The 17,946-nt window shown below is 39.1% G+C and overlaps 1 long non-coding RNA gene across 1 annotated transcript; it reads right to left on the minus strand.

Annotated features, from left to right (window-relative positions):
* Positions 1–972: 972 nt before the first annotated feature.
* On the minus strand, positions 973–16,404 carry LOC131513726 (uncharacterized). Its single transcript, XR_009262751.1, has 3 exons — positions 16,280–16,404; positions 5,327–5,524; positions 973–1,260 (listed from the first exon to the last, which is right to left on the minus strand). It is a non-coding gene; the product is annotated as an uncharacterized LOC131513726 (long non-coding RNA).
* Positions 16,405–17,946: the final 1,542 nt, after the last annotated feature.

A 17,946-nucleotide genomic window follows, 5' to 3' on the forward strand; every position in this document is an offset into this window, starting at 1 on the left:
AAGACCAAATGGTCATTAGAGGGTGGGAATTCTCAAATTCACCCCATCCTAACCTTTGGGGAGAAGAGCGGGACTAGAGACTGGGTTATAAAATCTCTTGAACGGTGAGATTTGAAGAGCTTCTGGATTGGTGAATATGTGGATGTGGGCATGCTGGGAGGGTGGCATGCCCAAAGAGGGCATGGGAGCTCTACCCTCCCCCACCCCACCCCCATAACTTGCCCTATGCATCTCTTGCATTTGACTATTCCTGAGTTGAATTCTTGGGAATAATTTGGCAAGTGTAAGTAGTGTTTTCCTGAGTTTTGTGAGGCATTCTAGTAAATTATCAAGCCTGAAGGGATGAAGAGGTCATGGGAACTCTGGAATTCATAGCCAACTTGGGCAGAAGTGTAGGTAGCTGGAGGCAGTCTTGTGGGACTGAGCCTTTAAACGTGTGGAGTCTGATGCCAACTCCAGGTTGTGTCAAAATAAAATGGAATTTTGGGCATCCGGTTGATGTAGAGAATCAGAGAAATATATTCTGCTATATTTAATTCCTAGCTAGGTCCCTTAAGTCTCTTGTCCCTTTCCTCCCCTCCCCTCCCGTCTCTTCTCCTTTCCTCTCCTCTCCTCTCCTTTTCTTTTCTTTCCTTGTCTTCCCCTTAATCATGCAACTTCTTGAAAGACAACTCCCTAATGGATATTAACTCTTTCTTTTCTCTTTCCTCATCTCTCTTCTTTTCCCACCCTTCCCCTCCTCTCCTCTTTTCTTCCCCCAATCTTCCTTCCACATCTGTATCCCCAGCACCTATGACTTTCCTTAAAGCCCCAAGCGTACATTACCATCTGCCTACTGGATATCTCAAACTGGGGATTTTTATAGGCACCTCAAACTCAATGTGTCTAAATCTAGTTGCATTCTCTCCTCTTTACTCAAATGTTTTCCTTCTCCCCTATTTCCAAACCCAGCTAAAAGCATCACTTAATTAATTATCCTTAGTTGTCTTTCTTTATTCTTTGTGTTCACTGTGGACAAAAAGAATTATAAAGCACTGGGTTAGTGCTTGCTTCTCCATGTAGCTGAGATATCTAGCTAACCACAAAGCTCCACGCATCTGACATTCAGGAATAACAAAAGTGTAAGTAGTCCATTTGTACGTGGCTGTTTCATACATGTCCCATCGAGAGAGGGAACTTGTGATGGCTGTGGATTTTCCTTCTGGTTGAAGCTCATTTGTGTTCACGTTCCTATTTCAGAAAAGAGGAAGGCTGCATCAACTGTAATTAAAAATTTGAAGACATAAATTCACTTAGACATTAATTCCATAGAATGCTCTTCCTTAAAGACTTCTTTCCTAACGAATGTACTGGGTATATGTAATATTCATCTAAATGGGCATTAGGAATGGGATGAGAAACTGACATCATTTTTGAAATCAATTTTGTTACGGTGTGATTCCCATGCAGCAAACCACACCTATTTTAAATACATAGTTCAGTGGAATTTGACAAGTGTATACACCTGTGTAACTACCTCCACAATCAAGGTACAGAACATTCCCAAAAAACCCCCAAATTTCCTTATGTCCCTTTGCATTAGGGCCCCTCATCCTTCCTTAATCTCAAGGAAAATATTTACCTGCATTCTGTAATTTTCATTTTCTGGGATTTCATCTGAACAGAAGCAAACCATATGAACTCTTTTAAGTCTGGTTTCTTTTGTGCAGCATGAAGCTTTTAAAATTAAACCAGCGTGTTGTCTAGATCTTGCTCTTTATTCTGAGTAGCTTTCTATCATATGACTTCACCACAGATTGTTCATTCATTTGCCAGTTTGGGGCTATAGTTAATAAAACTTCTAAGAACATTCATGTACTCGTCTTTGGGTGGATATATGTCTCTCAGTGTCTCGGGAAAATGCCTACCAGTGGAATTGTAGGGTTATATATTAAGGGTATGTTTAACTTGATAAGAAAATCCCAAGTTGTTTTCCAAAGTGGTTGAAACATTTAATATTCCCATCAACAATGCTAATTCAGTGAAGCTGGTGATTGTATTTTATAAGATTTCTGTATTCTACTGATTTTATGATGACTCATAATATTAACTACTGAAAAAGGATGGCTGAAATATCCAGCCATAACAGAGAGTTTGTCTATTGCTGATTTCAGTTGGGTCAGATTTTTCTTCATGTATTTTTGAAGCTCTGGTATTAGGTACATGAACATTTAAGGTTTGTTATATTATCCTGATAAACCGACTCCTTGGTAAAATGTTCCCTTCTATTTTTGCTAATATTTCTTTATCAGATGTGTACTTTGGTTAGTGTTAATATAGCCATTATAGTTTTCTCTTGATCCGTAGTGGCACGTTATATTGTTTCCCATCCTTTTATTTTTAAGTTATTTATGTCTTTATTTTTAAAGTCTTTTTCTTATAGGCAGCATACAGCTGTCTTACTTTATAATCTAGCCTGACAGACCATGCTTTTCAAGTAGAATGTTTAAATTGCTTACATTCAGTGTAGTTGTCTACAATTTGGGGATTATATCAACCATCTTGATAGCTTTTGTCTCTTTATTTCATTTTGTCTCTGTTCCTTTTTACTTTTCCTGTTTTGTTTTGGATTAATTGGATATTTTTACTATAACACTTTATCTACACTAATGGCAGTTTATTTTTCCCATGACATTTTTAAAAACAATTTGCATTTTTAACTTACAAAAGCCTACCTTCAAGTAATAGACCCCTTCAGGAATAAAGTAAGAGTCATAAAACAGTATAGTTGTATTTCCTCCCTCTCCTTCCTGTTTCTAATTATACTCAATTACAGATCATTTGAGACTTTTTTATTTTTTATTATTTTAGTCTTCTTTATTCTTCATGTCAGTTTAGACAGTTTCTGGTGCTACATTTTCAAGTTCAATAATTTTTCTTCTGCAGTGTCTTATCTACTTTTAATACAGTTGAGTGATGTACCAAATGTATATATTTATTTTTCAAGTCTACAGTTTTTAGACTTTTTCATCACCTCCTATTTTGCTCATGCCGTTCTTGAAATACTTGAGCAGATTCATAGAGGCTGTTTTAAATTCTCTGTCTACTAATTCCATAATCTGTGTGATATGTGTGTCTCTATTTATTGGTTTTTCTCTTTGTTACAAGTCTTATTTTCCTGCTTTCTCACATGTGTGATAGTTTCCATTAGATGCTGGATATGGCATTTCACAAGATTTAATGCTAGATTTTGTTGTTTTCCCATAAAGAGCTTTGGACTTTGTTGTGGCAGGAAGTTAGGTAACTTGCAGGTCAGCTCGATACTTTCAAAACTTGTTTTTAAGTGCAGTTACAACAGGTTCAGAATGACCTCAAGGTAACCCGCTTTATGTTAGGATGCCCTCTGTCTTATGGTCTAGAAAGCAACTTCAGGCAGAAACCTGGGATGATCATAGTGCTTGCCTTGTTTGCTTCCTTCTCTCAGGGTCACCACCCTGCCTTTGCTGCCTGCTTTATTTTTTGTCTAATGTCTGAAATAGTTGCTTTATATATTTTGCCCATTTTTTTCTAGCTTTGTTCAGCTTTTATAGATTTTTATGGTATAAGGATAAATCTGTTCATACATCATGGCTGGAGGCAGAATTCTGACTTCCCTTTTCAGAGACATAGTGTGTGATTATTTCTCCAAAAATTTCTTTGTTCATAAGAGAGAAAGATTACCTTTACATACCAGAAAGTACTGCTTACCCCCAAGTTTACTACATCTTTGTCTAATGGAAGATATTCAATAGACTGTACATTTTTTCGGGCCCACACCATTACTTTTGTGTTTAGAGAAGCAGAGGTTACCCTCTATCACCCATACCGTTTGCTCATGAAAAAAAAAAGTTGAATATTATATATGTTGCCTCAGTTAGTTATTGCTGTGTAACAATCCATCCCAGTATTTTAGTGGCTTAAAATAACAACCATTTTTTTTTCATGAGTCTGTGGGTCGATTAATCAGTGCTACTGGTCTGACTGAGCTTGCTGTGGTTCTATCAGTGGCCTGTGTTCATCTGCTGGTCTGAGAGTCCTCTTTCTTGCTCTTGGTTGGATGCTCTCACATATCTTGGCCTTCATCTGAAACACCTGGACTGATTCAACTTTTTCCATGTGGTCTGTGTTTGATGTCATGGGGTGGCAGTTTTCCAAGAAAGCAAATGGAGTTCTTTAAGGCTTCTTGGACATGAACAGACTTCTGCCGCATTCTTTTGGTCAAAACAAGCCACAGCGTCAGCCTATACCAAGGATTGGAGAAAAAGAGCCCATATCTTGATAGGAAGAGATGCAAGTCACATATATAGCAAAGGGATATAAAGATAAGTGGACGTTTAGAGCCATTTTTACAATCCATCTACTATATAAAATTTACCTTTGCAAAGTGATCCTAGTTTAGGAAACTGACTAGGCTCAGAAAGATTACAGTGATCTGAAATTTTCTCTCCTGATTGTCACTAATTATGATGACTCATTCCAACATATGGGCAATGAGAACACCAGGAAATCTCATTAATCAGCTGTCTGTTTCTGTCTACTCTAGCTTCTGCCTGTGACTATTTCCATATCTTTATTGGTATTTTTACCAAATCATGCAAATATGTCATAGCCTATAATCAAGCAAATACTATTAAATGAACATCTATTCTGAACGCCTTGGTGAGATATTACGATAGCTCCTTGTACCATGACCCTTATGACATTTATCATATTTTACCTTTCTTCTAGCTACTTTTTACATTGTGTAATCCTCAGATATACCATCTAGTTCTTGAGGTCCAAAATCATATCCTTTGAAATTTGTGCTCCCTTCAAGACTAATCCCCAGCCCTTAATAGTTGCACCACTGAATAAGCTGAATAAAAAAGAGGTTAAAGTAAATATACTGCAGCTGCTTTTCTAATGAGCAGAAGGATGGTTTTCATTGTAATTTTGATCAATACTATAAATAACAACAGCTACCATTTACTGAGTATGTTCTATGTCCAAATACTGTTCTAAAATGCTAACAAAAGCAGTGTTAAGAAGAGTGAGTAACTATTCATTGTTGCCTACCTGAATGTCAGTCTATATTATAAATGTTCAGCAAATGCATACTTTGCTGCCTAGTGTCTGGCAGAGGAGAGAACAGGGCTTTCAAGACACAGAAATTAGATTCAAATCTCTCACTGCTGCTGCTCAAATATGTTGGCCAACCTGAGGCTTCTACCCTATAAAGCAGAGATTTTTCAATATTTGACTCATAAAAAATACAAGAACTTAGAAGAAATAAAATATATGGAGAGTCTAAGACATAGTAGGGACTTACTGCATGTTCATTTAATTCAATTCCTCCTCCTTCTCTCTCTCTCTGTCTCTCTCTGTCTCTGTCTCTCTGTCTCTCTGTCTCTCTGTCTCTCTCTCTCTCTCTCTCTCTCTGAATGCAGGTCTGCTTTATTGGCCATCACTGCAGAGCCGTAAGTAGGTCCTTGTAATTTTACAAATGCGGTTTGGGAAGAAGATTAACCTGGGGGAGAAAAGAGAGGTGTGGTTTCTGTTTACTCCGAATCTCCTTAGACTTCACTCTCATTTTGGAGGGATAAGTCTTGTCAAGTATCTGAAGCATTGAGGACCACCGTGGGATGATATCCCACCATTGCAAAGGAGAGTGGGCTACTCTCTCCATGCAGCCTCAAAATTAGGGGGCAGATCTATCCCCTGTCTTCAGAGGATAGATCAGGGAAGGTTTTTCTCCTGCTCCTTCCTTTCTGGGAGCCACGTGACCCATGTCTATTGCTCAGGAGCTCTTTGATCATCCCTTCCACTTTTCTCCTCTCCACTTGGTAGTTACAACTACAATTACAACTACTTGGTAGTTACAACAGAGTCTTTGGGACTCTGGGACTTTTAACTCTTCAAACTTTCCCACAGTTCCCAAAGTGTAGATCGCTAAGAAGATACTTAGGAATTCATTTTACCAATAATCCCACTCTTGGCTGCAGCAAACATCTAGTCTTCCTCATGGCATCACAGCAAATTTTAAAATATTTGAAAAGAGAGGAGAGAGGGCACAGGATCGGGAATGGGTGTGTTAGGCAAAATATTGCCCCCCGCACCACCCCCCAACACACACACACATACAACCACATCCTAATTCCTGGAACCTAAGGATATGTTACCCCTTTGTGGATGTGATTAAGTTAAGGACCCTGAGATGCAGAGATTATTCTGAATTATTCAGACAGACCCAATGTAACCTCTACCCCTCCTGACTGTGGTCAGAGAGAAATGTAGCCATGGAAAGTGGGGCAGGGAGATGTAATGCTGCTGTCTGTGAAGATGGAGGAAAGAACAGCAGCCAAAGAATGACATTCTCTAGAAGCTGGAAAAAGCAAGGAAACAGATTTTTACACTGAAGCCTCCAAAAAAGAATAAAGCCCTGGAAACACCTTGATTTTAGCCCAGTGAGCCCCATCTTGGACTTCTGACCCACAGACTGTAGAATAATAAATTTGTGTTATGGACACCACAGTTTGTTGATAGTTTGTTACAGCAGCAATAGGAAAGTAATGTGGTATGGATGGACAAGGATCAGCAGAAGAGACTTTGCCAGAATTGCATAGCTATTCTCAGGTGATTGCCTTTATCTTTTGCTCAAACTTAGAAAGACTTCCTTTAAAATCTCTGATATAAGCCCCATCAGAACAAAGATTTTTCTCCATGGTAACAGACTTCAACAAGAACAAGAACTTTTTCTTCCCCTCCATAATGTTGCATTTCTGTACATATGCATCTATCTATCTATATCTATATCTGAGATTAAAATAAAAAATAGAATAGAGAAACAGAGGTGATGTAGGCAGGCAATTTACAAACATTCAAATCTTCATCGTTCATTGCCATATACCTTTGCCATATGCCTGCTACATGGAAGGCATGTGACTGTGCACTAAGGACATAGAAGATTAAACGAACAAATTAACCTTGGCTTCTGTCCTCGATGCAACACCACCCACTTATTTGATGCCTAGATCAACTTTTTATTTCTGAGCACTGCTTTTAGAAAGAACTAGTAAATGACCCCTAAACATTGACCTTTTTCTATTCTATAGTATTTTACAATGGCACCTGATTTTCCCAATGATGGTAATTCTCACAAGGCATTAACTCACCAAAGCAGAAATCTGTCTTATTTCCCATCCTGTACCTACTAAGGCAGAGATTAGGAAGATTCAACAGAAACTAGAACAGTAAAATAATCAGTCCTAGCAGAAGTTCACAGTCCCTTGAGTCCTGGCTAACGAACACCATGTTGTGCATTAACAACCAATTGAACCAAAGTATAGAAGGCCATTACCAATTGTTGCCTATGTAGAGAGGGAGGAAATAAGAATTTTATTTCTCACTGAAAAAAAATTTTTTTGGAGGTATTGATGAAAATTGGCCCTTCAAGCAGCAAGTGACCTGAGATAAGACCAGTACTTTGTGATACCTTGTAGCTCTGTTTTGAGAAAGTTCCTTAACTTCCAGGAGCATCTGTTTTATCATTTTTTAGACATGTATGATACATTATGGAATCATGGAAATGTCATCAGTATTATATCATAGGAGAAAAGATTGTAAAATCACCTAGTGGTGCGCCTGTGTGGCTCTGCTGGTTGAGAGTCTGACTCTTGATTTTGGCTCAGGTCACGATCCCAGGGTCATGGGATTGAGCCCCACATCGGGCTCTGCACTGAGTGTGTAGCCTTCTTGAGACTCTCTCTCTCTCTCTCTCTCTCTCTCTCTCTCTCTCTCTCTTTCTGCCCCTCTCCCTTGCTCACTCTCTCTCTCTCAAATTATATATATATGTATATGTATATATACATATACATATAATTTTTTCAAAGCACCTAGTGACATGTTTGGTACAAACAATATAAATGAAAGGTCTTTTATTCATTCTTTCATTGGTTCAAAACCTACCTGGCATTTGCAAATACAGTGACAGTCCTTGAACATAATAATTCCCCGCACCTAAGAATTGCTGACTTTCAAATTTTGAGATTTTCAAATGGAGTCACCAAACTGCCAAGATTTGCACAAAATGCTTCAACAGAGCAATTATAAGTTAACTCTCTCTTTTGTTTCAAGCTTCATTTTTAGATGTTTCATAACCAACTCCTTTGGAAAGGAAAGAACATCTAGCACATCAGCGTTTTTTAAGCACGTTAGGATTTGAACAGCTGAATGACAGTATCTCCTGGAGGAGAAATTTTCTACTCACAGAACCTGAGACAAGAATCATCTGTCCCAGTTTTATGAATTACAAAAAAAAAAAAAAAAAAGCTCCAGTGGCTTTTCTGCCAATATTTTTGTGATATTGGAATTCTGATTGAAACATGCAAGTTCAATGTAATCCTTTCACTACTTCTTGAAGGCAAGACATGCCTTTTTCTTTTATATCCTCCATATTCCAACCCATGATAAAGATGTATTTTATACATATATCTTCATACATATATGTGTATACATGTATGTGATATTCATTAATTATTAGATTCCTGAAAAGCAAGAAAGGCTCTTTTTACAAGATAGAGCTTACCATATAGCTTTGAAATTAGAAAGCTTCTAAAATGTGTTTAACCTGTCTTGTGAGGGATCTAGCCCTCAATCCTGGTTGCAAAATAGAATGATGTAGGCAAACTTTAAAAGATATCTATACCCGAAGTGCCCCGCCTTCTGATTTCATGGGTCTGGAATGGGTCCCAGGCTACATTGGGATTTTTAAAAAGTTTCTCAGGTAATTTTAATGAGTAGCTAAAGTTGAGAAATAATGACCTAGGCCAAGGGTTTAGTGGTCTGAAACCCCTGCAGTCCATTAGAATACTCTGGGGAAGCTTTAAAGCAATGCTGAGGGACAAGGCACACTCCAGACCTTCAAATAAGAATATGGGGTGGAGGAGGGGTCTGTAATTTTTAAAGCTTCCCAGCATGTGCCACCGGGGTTGAGAACCACTGCATACACCATGCCAGTGAGTAATGATTATGATGTACATTAGGCATCAAATGATCCATTATGCAGCTTTATATTCCAACTGACTGCAGCTGGGACTCATATTAGACTCCTCATCTTTGTTTCACATATGGAATTAACAAATTAATTTCAAATTCTATCATACCTTTGCTAAGATGAATACTGTGTCAGTGATCAGAGAATTGCCTCCAGTGCCTCTGACATATTTGCTTTCACAATATTTTGAGAACTAAGAGTCTACTGTGAGCAAATATTAATATCATTCCACTTGAGCAAATTTTGTCCGGAATTGGCCTTAGGCAATTCATGATTTCATGAGCATTAGGGTCTCTCACCCTTACAGACATATTACGTTCTAGGAATTTTAAGCTATACAGTTGCTTTAGGTAAACTTCTAGCCTTCATGCTCACCACTCTTTAACGTCTGCCAGTCCCAGGGGGATCTTTTTAATATATAGGGAAGTATGCAGGCTACATTGCTAGGCTATCACCAAGCTCAATCATACCCAGAACATGAGAGGACTTTCAAGAAAGCTGCATCTTTTCTTGGCACCTTGATATCACCTGTCTGTAAAGAACTGTCATTGTTTTTCTCAGTATATTTCTTCAACTAGCAATGGAAGCATTGCTCTCGTGTCATGGAGTAATTTGACTTGATAATAATGAGTAGTCTTTAGTAGCAGGAATTTTTATGCATCTTCCTACATGGTCTTTGCCTAGAAAACATTTTATTGCATGGTCTTTGTTGGCCCTCTTGTAAATCTGTTTTGGAACAGAATCCTTAGGCATCTGGATTTGAAATGAGGCTTTGTTAGTTGTGAAATCAAATTCACAGTCCTTCTGTGGTTTTGGTGTGAGAGCTCCATCTGGAAATGGATCAGCCCTTACTGTCTCAGCATATGTCCCAGGGACTACATTCTCCCAATAATTTGAGCAACTCTGTGGTTCCAAATTCAGCAATTTTCTCCTTCTTTGCTGCTATATATCCATCTATGAGCAACCAAACTTCAGGAAGCTAAAAAGGACATAGAGAGATATTTACAATGAAGAAATAAAACAGCATCTCATCAAAAGTAAGTGAGGCTGAAATATTCTTCTGTTTTGCATTCTACTCAGGGTTGTGGAGGGGTTTTACTTTTTTCTGATTTTGTTTATGTGTAAGTCAGCTGAGCGCTCACCATTTTCCTACAGATCAGCATTTCAGCATCACAGACTGACCTCTGCCATTAACTCATTGGGCATGCCAAGGGGCCTTTCTAATTACAAAGCTCTGGGGCATAATAGAGTGGCTCACGTTGTTGAGGCAGAATGAGGGCAAGAAATGAGTTTTCCCACTCTAGGTTTGGAAAAAAAATATATGAGACAAAGGTTTCTATATCTCAGTATGTCACAGAATTCAGATGGCCACTGTTCCCTGAATGGGAAGAACTACACTTAACTGCTTCCTCTTTCATATGGGCCACTGCAAATGGCCAGCCATGACCCTCAGAGACTGGTCTTCAACTTTGCTTGCAATAGAAATATAGCCATCAATGTCAATTTCTGGAACATTCCCATGACACCACAGGTGGAAACATAATGCTTAAAGCAGGATGAACAAGAAGGAAAGAGCCATCCACCCTTTGGCCCTAGGTTGATATCCAATATGGAGAATTTTCACAACAATAATAGAAACATACTTTCCTTCATGTCTCCCCTTATCCTGATCTCTTATACAGTCTTATATATGCTCTGTTTTCAATGGAAACTGCCTGCTGCTAAAGCTTTCAGACTGTTCTAATTCTGGAATCTTACCTTCAGATGACTTGAGATACTCTCAGAGGGAATGGAAGTCAGGAAGAGATTCTAAAGCCATAATCCCCACTAGATAACATCTCTGCCCAAAGATGAGGCTGCCATTGGAAAGAATGACCAAAGGTGCACCTGAGTGGCTCAGTCGGTTAAGTGTACAACTCTTAATTTTGGCTCAGGTCATGATCTCATGGTTTGTGAGATCAAGCCCCAAGTCAGGCTCTGTGATGACTGTGCAGAGCCTGCTTGGGATTCTCTCTCACCCTCTCTCTCTGCCCCTGCCCCACTCATGCACATGTACATGCTCTCTCTCTCTCTCTCAAAATAGATAAATAAACATTAAAAAAAAACCCAGAATATAAGCTCCTTAAGGGCAGGGACCATATTTCAGCTATGAAAGAAAGAAAGAAAGAAAGAAAGAAAGAAAGAAAGAAAGAAAGAAAGAAAGAAAGAAAGAAAGAAAGAAAGAAAGAGAGAGAGAGAGAGAGAGAGAGAGAGAGAGAGAGAGAGAAAGAAAGAAAGAGAGAAAGAAAGATGACCAAAAGGCCATTTCTGGGTCCATAAATCTCAAACATTAATGCCCATAAGTATCATCTTGGACACTTGTCAGAAATTCAAACTCTCAGTCCCCTTTTGTCTAATTCAGAAGGACTGGGTTCAGGCCCCGGTGAGGGAGCCTGATCTATCACTGCACATGACTCTGACAACATTGGTCTATGGAAAACACACCAAGTGTTGCTAACCTAAACTATAAGAGGCTTGGAAACACAGCAATAATTTTTTTAGATGTTTTTTCAAAGGTGGGATTTAAAGCGTATTTGTTGTCAGCACTCTTAGTTTATTTTGGATACCAGAGAACCCTGAGACTCTCTAAAACCTGAAGGGCATCTGGAGTTCTTTATTTTTGTGTGTCTTGGCACAGGAACTGACTAGGATTAGATATTGGGGCACATCATTCAGTCAGTAAGTAATACTTAAACTCTTGCTTAGCTGTGAGAATTGCACTAGGTACTGGTACAAAGACAAATGAAATGCAGTCCTTGCCTTTGATGAGTTCAGTTTAGCAGAGGAAACAGTGATATGAATGAATTTAATAGATGACGTGAAAAAGTGTCATCAATGCACTTCAGGCAACACAATTTACTTTGCCAGGGGAAATTTAACAGAGATAATAGAAGCTGAGTTTTGTTTCAAACTATTGCTAGAAAATTGCAAGGCATGGAAGAAAAGAACATTTTGAGAAGTAGGAAAATTCACAAGTAAGATCAAGGAGTTAAGAAATAGCTTTTAGGGGTGCCTGGGTGGCTCAGTCAGTTAAGTGTCCAACTCTTGATCTCAGCTTAGGTCTTGATCTCAGTGTCACGGGTTCATACCCTGTGTGAAATTAATTGATAGTATAGAAGTCTTATAAGTAGTTACCTTAGGGTAGGGAGCATGACAGGGTCTTGGAGAATTCTAGAATGTTTTGTGTGTGTGTGGTGGTTACTCAAATGAGTTCGCTTTTTGAAAATTTACTGAATTTCACACTTAAAATGTTGCACACTTCTGTACTTATGCTATAATTTAATACAAATTTTTACTTTAAACATTTTCACAGGAAATTTCTCAAAATGGAGGACGCGTGCTATTTTCTCAGATGGGACATAGCTTTTTCTGGCATTACATTGAAAGAAAACATTTATCTCGCTCGACTTTGCTTCCTCTTGGACAGTGTTTTCAACAACAAATATCAAAGCAATTTTCCTTAAAAGAGAAATGAGAGATTATTGTGTAAATGTAGAGAATACAGGATGAGAATCTAAATTGTGTGGAAATATAGGCGTGAGGCGGAATAGAAGCAATGTTTCACAGATAGAAATCACAGGACGAAGTTCAATTATCTATAGGATGAGAGAAAAGGGAGATAAAAGTGACTCTAGAGTTTCTAGCTTGATATATTTGAATGATTATGCAGTTGAACATAATGAGCCCTTTTGTTTTCATTTGGATATGTTTGGTTGGAGGTATTAGAGGATTATCTAGATGGACATAGTTTTATGCAATTGAAAATACGGGTCTGAAACTTAGCAAAAAGGTCAGGATTGGAAATGTAATGGGTTTCTTCCAATGTATATTTTATGGTTCAAATTTCTGTTTTATGGATATAGCCCTGAGAATAGATGCAATGCTCCAACCCTTGGCAGATGTAAAGAGAAGGACGGATGATCAACAGAAGCTGGGAACGTGATTAACAAGGAGGTTTCAAGCAAGGAGCCCATTTGCCATTTTTTAAGTTTATTTATTTATTTTGAGAGAGAGCATGAGCAGGCGAGTGGCAGAGAGAGAGGGAGGGAGAAAGAGAGAACCCCACGCAGGCTTTGAGCCGTCAGCACAGACGTGCAGGGCTTGATCTCATGAACCCGTGAGATCATGACCTGAGCTGAAATCAAGAGTCAGATGCTTAACTGACTGAACCACCCAGGCGCTTCCATTTGCCATTTATTTTAACTGCTTTTAAGTGTCCCTAAGTATCTGAACATGCAGCAGACCTAAGTAATTCTTTTTTTATTATTTTTTTTAACATTTATTTACTTTTTGAGAAACAGAGACAGAGTGTAAGCAGGGGAAGGGAGACACAGAATCCGAAGCAGGATCCAGGCTCTGAGCTGTCAGCACAGAGCCTGACACGGGGCTCGAATTCACAAACTGTGGGATCATGACCAGAGCCAAAGTCAGACACTTAACTGACTGAGCCACCCAGGTACCCCAGACCTAAGTAATTCTTGTATTCTTCACTCGTAATTCTTTTTTTTCTTTTGATGGAGGGAAGGGCAGAGAGAGAGAGAGGGAGAGAGAGAGAAACTTAAGCAGGGTCCACACCCCATGCAGAGCTCAATGTGGAGCTTGAGTCCACACTGACAGTGATTCAGACTGACAGTGATTTGGACACTTAACTGACTAACCAGCCAGGTGCCCCCATTCGTAATTCCTATACTGTTTATTCTCCTTTAATATTCATTTTCTAAGGGTAAGAAGTATTTTAGCTGCATCACAAATAGTAGCTGCTCTTCCACAAAACATTGGTTACTCATGTCTGAAGCACAGTAATACCAGAAAACAGTATCAGATTGGACCTGTTATAACGATACTTATTTCAGAAATACCTTACAACTTAAATAAAATTGATGTTGACATATCACGTCTATAGTCTCACAAGTGAATTTCAGACATCTGAATCAGGTACCCATAAAAACCTCCTATAAAATGACTTTTGAGAAGAACCGCATTTTTAATTTTTTTAATGTTTATTTTTGAAGGAGAGAAAGACTGTGAACAGAGGAGGGGCAGAGAGAGAGGGAAACACAGAATCAGAAACGGGCTCCAGGCTCTGAGCTGTCAGCACAGAGCCCAATGCAGGGCTCAAACTCATGAACCACAAGACCATGACCTAAGCCAAAGTTGGATGCTTAATTGACTGAGCCACCCAGGTGCCCAGAGAAGAACTGGATTTTTAAATCAACGTGGAACATGAAATATTCCCAGGTTTGGGTAAGATCAACAAATACTTATAAAATTATCTTAGTTGTTTAAAATATTATAGTTTTCTTCTGAAGTCTCTTCATCCATTACAGTTTACTGGAGCTCGCAACTATCCTCTGAGTCCATACTAACCATACCCACTAGGGCAAGAAACACACTCTATTTCCCTTTCTGTGAATTCAGTGTTCTGGCGACCTGTTGGTACGTGACAAATTACCTGCAAAAATTAGTGGCTTAAAACAATCCCCCTTTATTAGATCCCACAGTTTTGGGGGTCAGGAATGCTGGCGGTGCTGAACTGACAACTCTTCTCCATTGATGGACGTGACTGATGGTATTCAGCTGGTAGATGGGCTGGGTAGAAGATTGAAGGGGAGACTTCACTCACATGTTTGGTGTCTTGATAGGGATGGCTGGAAGGCTAGGCTCAACTGTGACTGTCATCTGGAGTACCTGTAAGTGACCTAACATGGCAGATCTATGGTAGTTATTAGATCATCAGTGGTTCAGGGTCCCTGGAGACAGTGTTCTAGGGTAGAGGAAGTGGACAGGGTTAGATTTTTAAGCCCTGCACCTGAAAAAGGGAGCGAGATTCCTTCTGCTATCATCACTTTGTCAAGCAGTCACAGAGGCTACTCAGGTTCAAGGAGAGGGGACAAGAACCTCTATCTCTTGAGGGGAAGAGCTTAAAACAATCTGAAGTTCTCCTCAATCCCTGTAATAGCCCATGTGATAATAATAATAAATCATTTATAATGCTGAATATTAAATATTTGTGTATACCAACTTAGACTCCAAAAATAAAAGCAAACCTGAAAATAAGTTGAAATATCATGAAATGTATTTATCTAATTTTTTTTTAAAAAAGATAGATGATTGTTTCTTGACCTGGACCTAATCATAACTGGAATTAAAATTTTGAGAAAATGAAATAGAAGTTTCTAGATACTTACAGATGGTATAAAATATGCATATGGTAAGAGCAGAGAAAGACTAGAAATTAACTGAATTATTTTTTATGCCGTGATGTACTGTTAACAAATTTGGACTCTTCCACTTAGAAAAACACACATGATTCTTGGTTTTTCTCTACCGATCATTGAAAAATACGTATTCTCAATTTTTCACATGTGTAAATCTGTGTGTTTGGCTTTGATGCTTAAGTGTTCTGAACAGGAAACTCACTGTGATTTCATTCCTCCTATCTGCCTGGCCTTGTGGTAAGCATAATACTTATATAATTAATTCATCTTTAGAACCAATATTTGATTTGAGCATCATAATCCTCATTTTATAGATGAGGACTTGAGATTCAAAAAAGGTATGCATGTATATATGCATATATATGCATATTATATATATATATATATGCATATTATATATATAATACCTGTGTATAATATGCAATAATATGTAAATACAATTATTTTAAAACAATTTTAAAATCAGTTACCCTCCTTCTGTTTCTTAGAATAGAAATGATCACTGTGTTGTCTCTCAGGTGTCTCCTCCACTCTGTTTAGTGCAGCATGCCAAAATAGCTTTTAAATTATGAGGTGTATTTTCACTTACATTATAGGCAAAATGTCTGGCCGTGTCTGTTCTTCAGGCACGACTAAAACTAAATGAGCATTAATCACTACCAGCAGCTTTTGACGTAGATAAAACACGGTGTGATTCCAATCTGGGATTTCACAGTTTGAGTTGCAATACTTCTTTTTCTTCAGGTGATCAGCTCTGCTGAGCTAACAGCTGAGAGAAGCAGTGAAGACCACCATGATGTGATTGGCCAAGGCAAGATTAGTGTTGGCCCGATGCACAGTCCAGTTTTCAATCATCTTAATAGCACCCTACAGAGCCCTCGCACAAAGAACCTGATTGGTATTTGTCTGATACTGATTAGAGACGTTTGTGTAAGACCTTCATTGACATTGTTTCCAAGGAGAAGTGACCTACCTACAAGGAGCGGGTTAGGATTTCCAAGTTCAGACATGCTTCGGTATATTGGGCAAGGATGTCGTGCTGTATCTTACTTAAAGCATTTCCACCGGTGCCACAATGCCCTGAGGGTTAAGTCCCAATTTCCTTCTTGGTACCCAAGCACTTGGTCTGGCACCTCCACTTCAGCCCCAGCCTTCACCTGTGTCCACACCCTTCCTCCGTGGCACCATGCACCCCAACTGACCTGAACTTTCTAAGTGATGTCACAGTGAGACACTTACACTTGCTTCTCATTATAGGTATTCCCATCTGGTTGAGGAGTGTGGGGGATTCCTGGGAAGCTCAAAATAGCAAGTAGGTGGAGAGATGCCCCAAGACAGTGTTGAATTGCATACAGTGTGCACACAAGATCAGCTCCAGACTCCAAGGTGATGAGTAGAAATAATTACTATCCACAATGGACCTGGTGAGGGAGACTCCAGCCCATAGGAGTCTGGCCAGGAGAGACTGGCTAGTTTCATATCTGAGACTGGCCAGGAAAGGCAGTGAACAGCAAAGCAAACAGGGTCCAGGGGACACTACTGAAACTTTTGGGAGAAGGGAGCTGGGCATGAAGTAGGCATTTGATTAGGTGGTGCCATAGCACCCGAATTAATCGTATCTTTCCTTATCTCTGAGTGTATGACAACCTTGCTGGAGCCTGCAGAACGCCTCTTAGAATTCTCAGATCAGGAGGGTATTTGGGGGAAGAAGGTGTGTGTGTGTGTGTGCTTTTCTGGTGGAAGATGTAGTGATAACTCATCATAAAAACATGAGATTCACCCCATAACACTGCTTGCATATGGTAGGCTAGATGCTGCCTGCCTTGTATGAGGGTCTAAACCAAATTTTTTAAATGAAGCCTCAAATCAAGACAATTTAATCAAAACTGGGATATCAGAGATGTTGGCCATACCTTAAGAGGAACAAGGAAAAGGCAAATGATTTTCAACTCTAGAATTCAAGGGAGGGGAAAAAGAAGGTTACCAATCGTAGAAACCTCATTCCGATATGTAATTAGATTGTCCTGTCCCTGAGAAAAACTGTTGATCTCTGTGAGCTGTTTTTATAAGTAACTACATTGTAAAAGTGGAGTCTGCCACTTGGAGAGACTAAATACTGAGTTGAAATGTACGGGCTCACCTGATCTGCACACATTGAGCTTGTGGGGGTCTGAGATGACCAAATAGAAGGAAACACTGATAAAAAGTCAGCCCAGACCTGAGCTTTGCTAGACTCTTCCAGAGCCACAAAAAAAAAAGCTACAGGGATTAGACCTCTTCTAGAACAGGAGAGGTAGGGGTTCTCAGGGAAAGTGCTAAGGTTATATCAGACTGAAAGATTTGGCAGAGATTTGCTTGTGGACAGTGGAATATCAGAAGAAAGAGAGGAAACATATCAGCAGACAAAGCATCTATGAAGAAAATCCTGTCTATAAAGGCTTTAATTGGCAAGAGCTTTTCTCTCTCAGACCCAGAAAATTCATATTAGCCAGACCTTCAAACTTCAGAGCTTCTGGAGAGAAGTGGACAGAAAGTTGTTAGCTGCTTTGACTACATTTTTACATAGGACTACTTTGGGTTATTGGCAGAGAGAAAATTACCCACTATTCAGGAAGCAATGCAGAAGACCCCATGCATAAA

Source organism: Neofelis nebulosa, chromosome 6, assembly GCF_028018385.1.
Source record: "Neofelis nebulosa isolate mNeoNeb1 chromosome 6, mNeoNeb1.pri, whole genome shotgun sequence".
In the NCBI taxonomy this organism is placed as follows: Eukaryota; Metazoa; Chordata; class Mammalia; order Carnivora; family Felidae; genus Neofelis; species Neofelis nebulosa.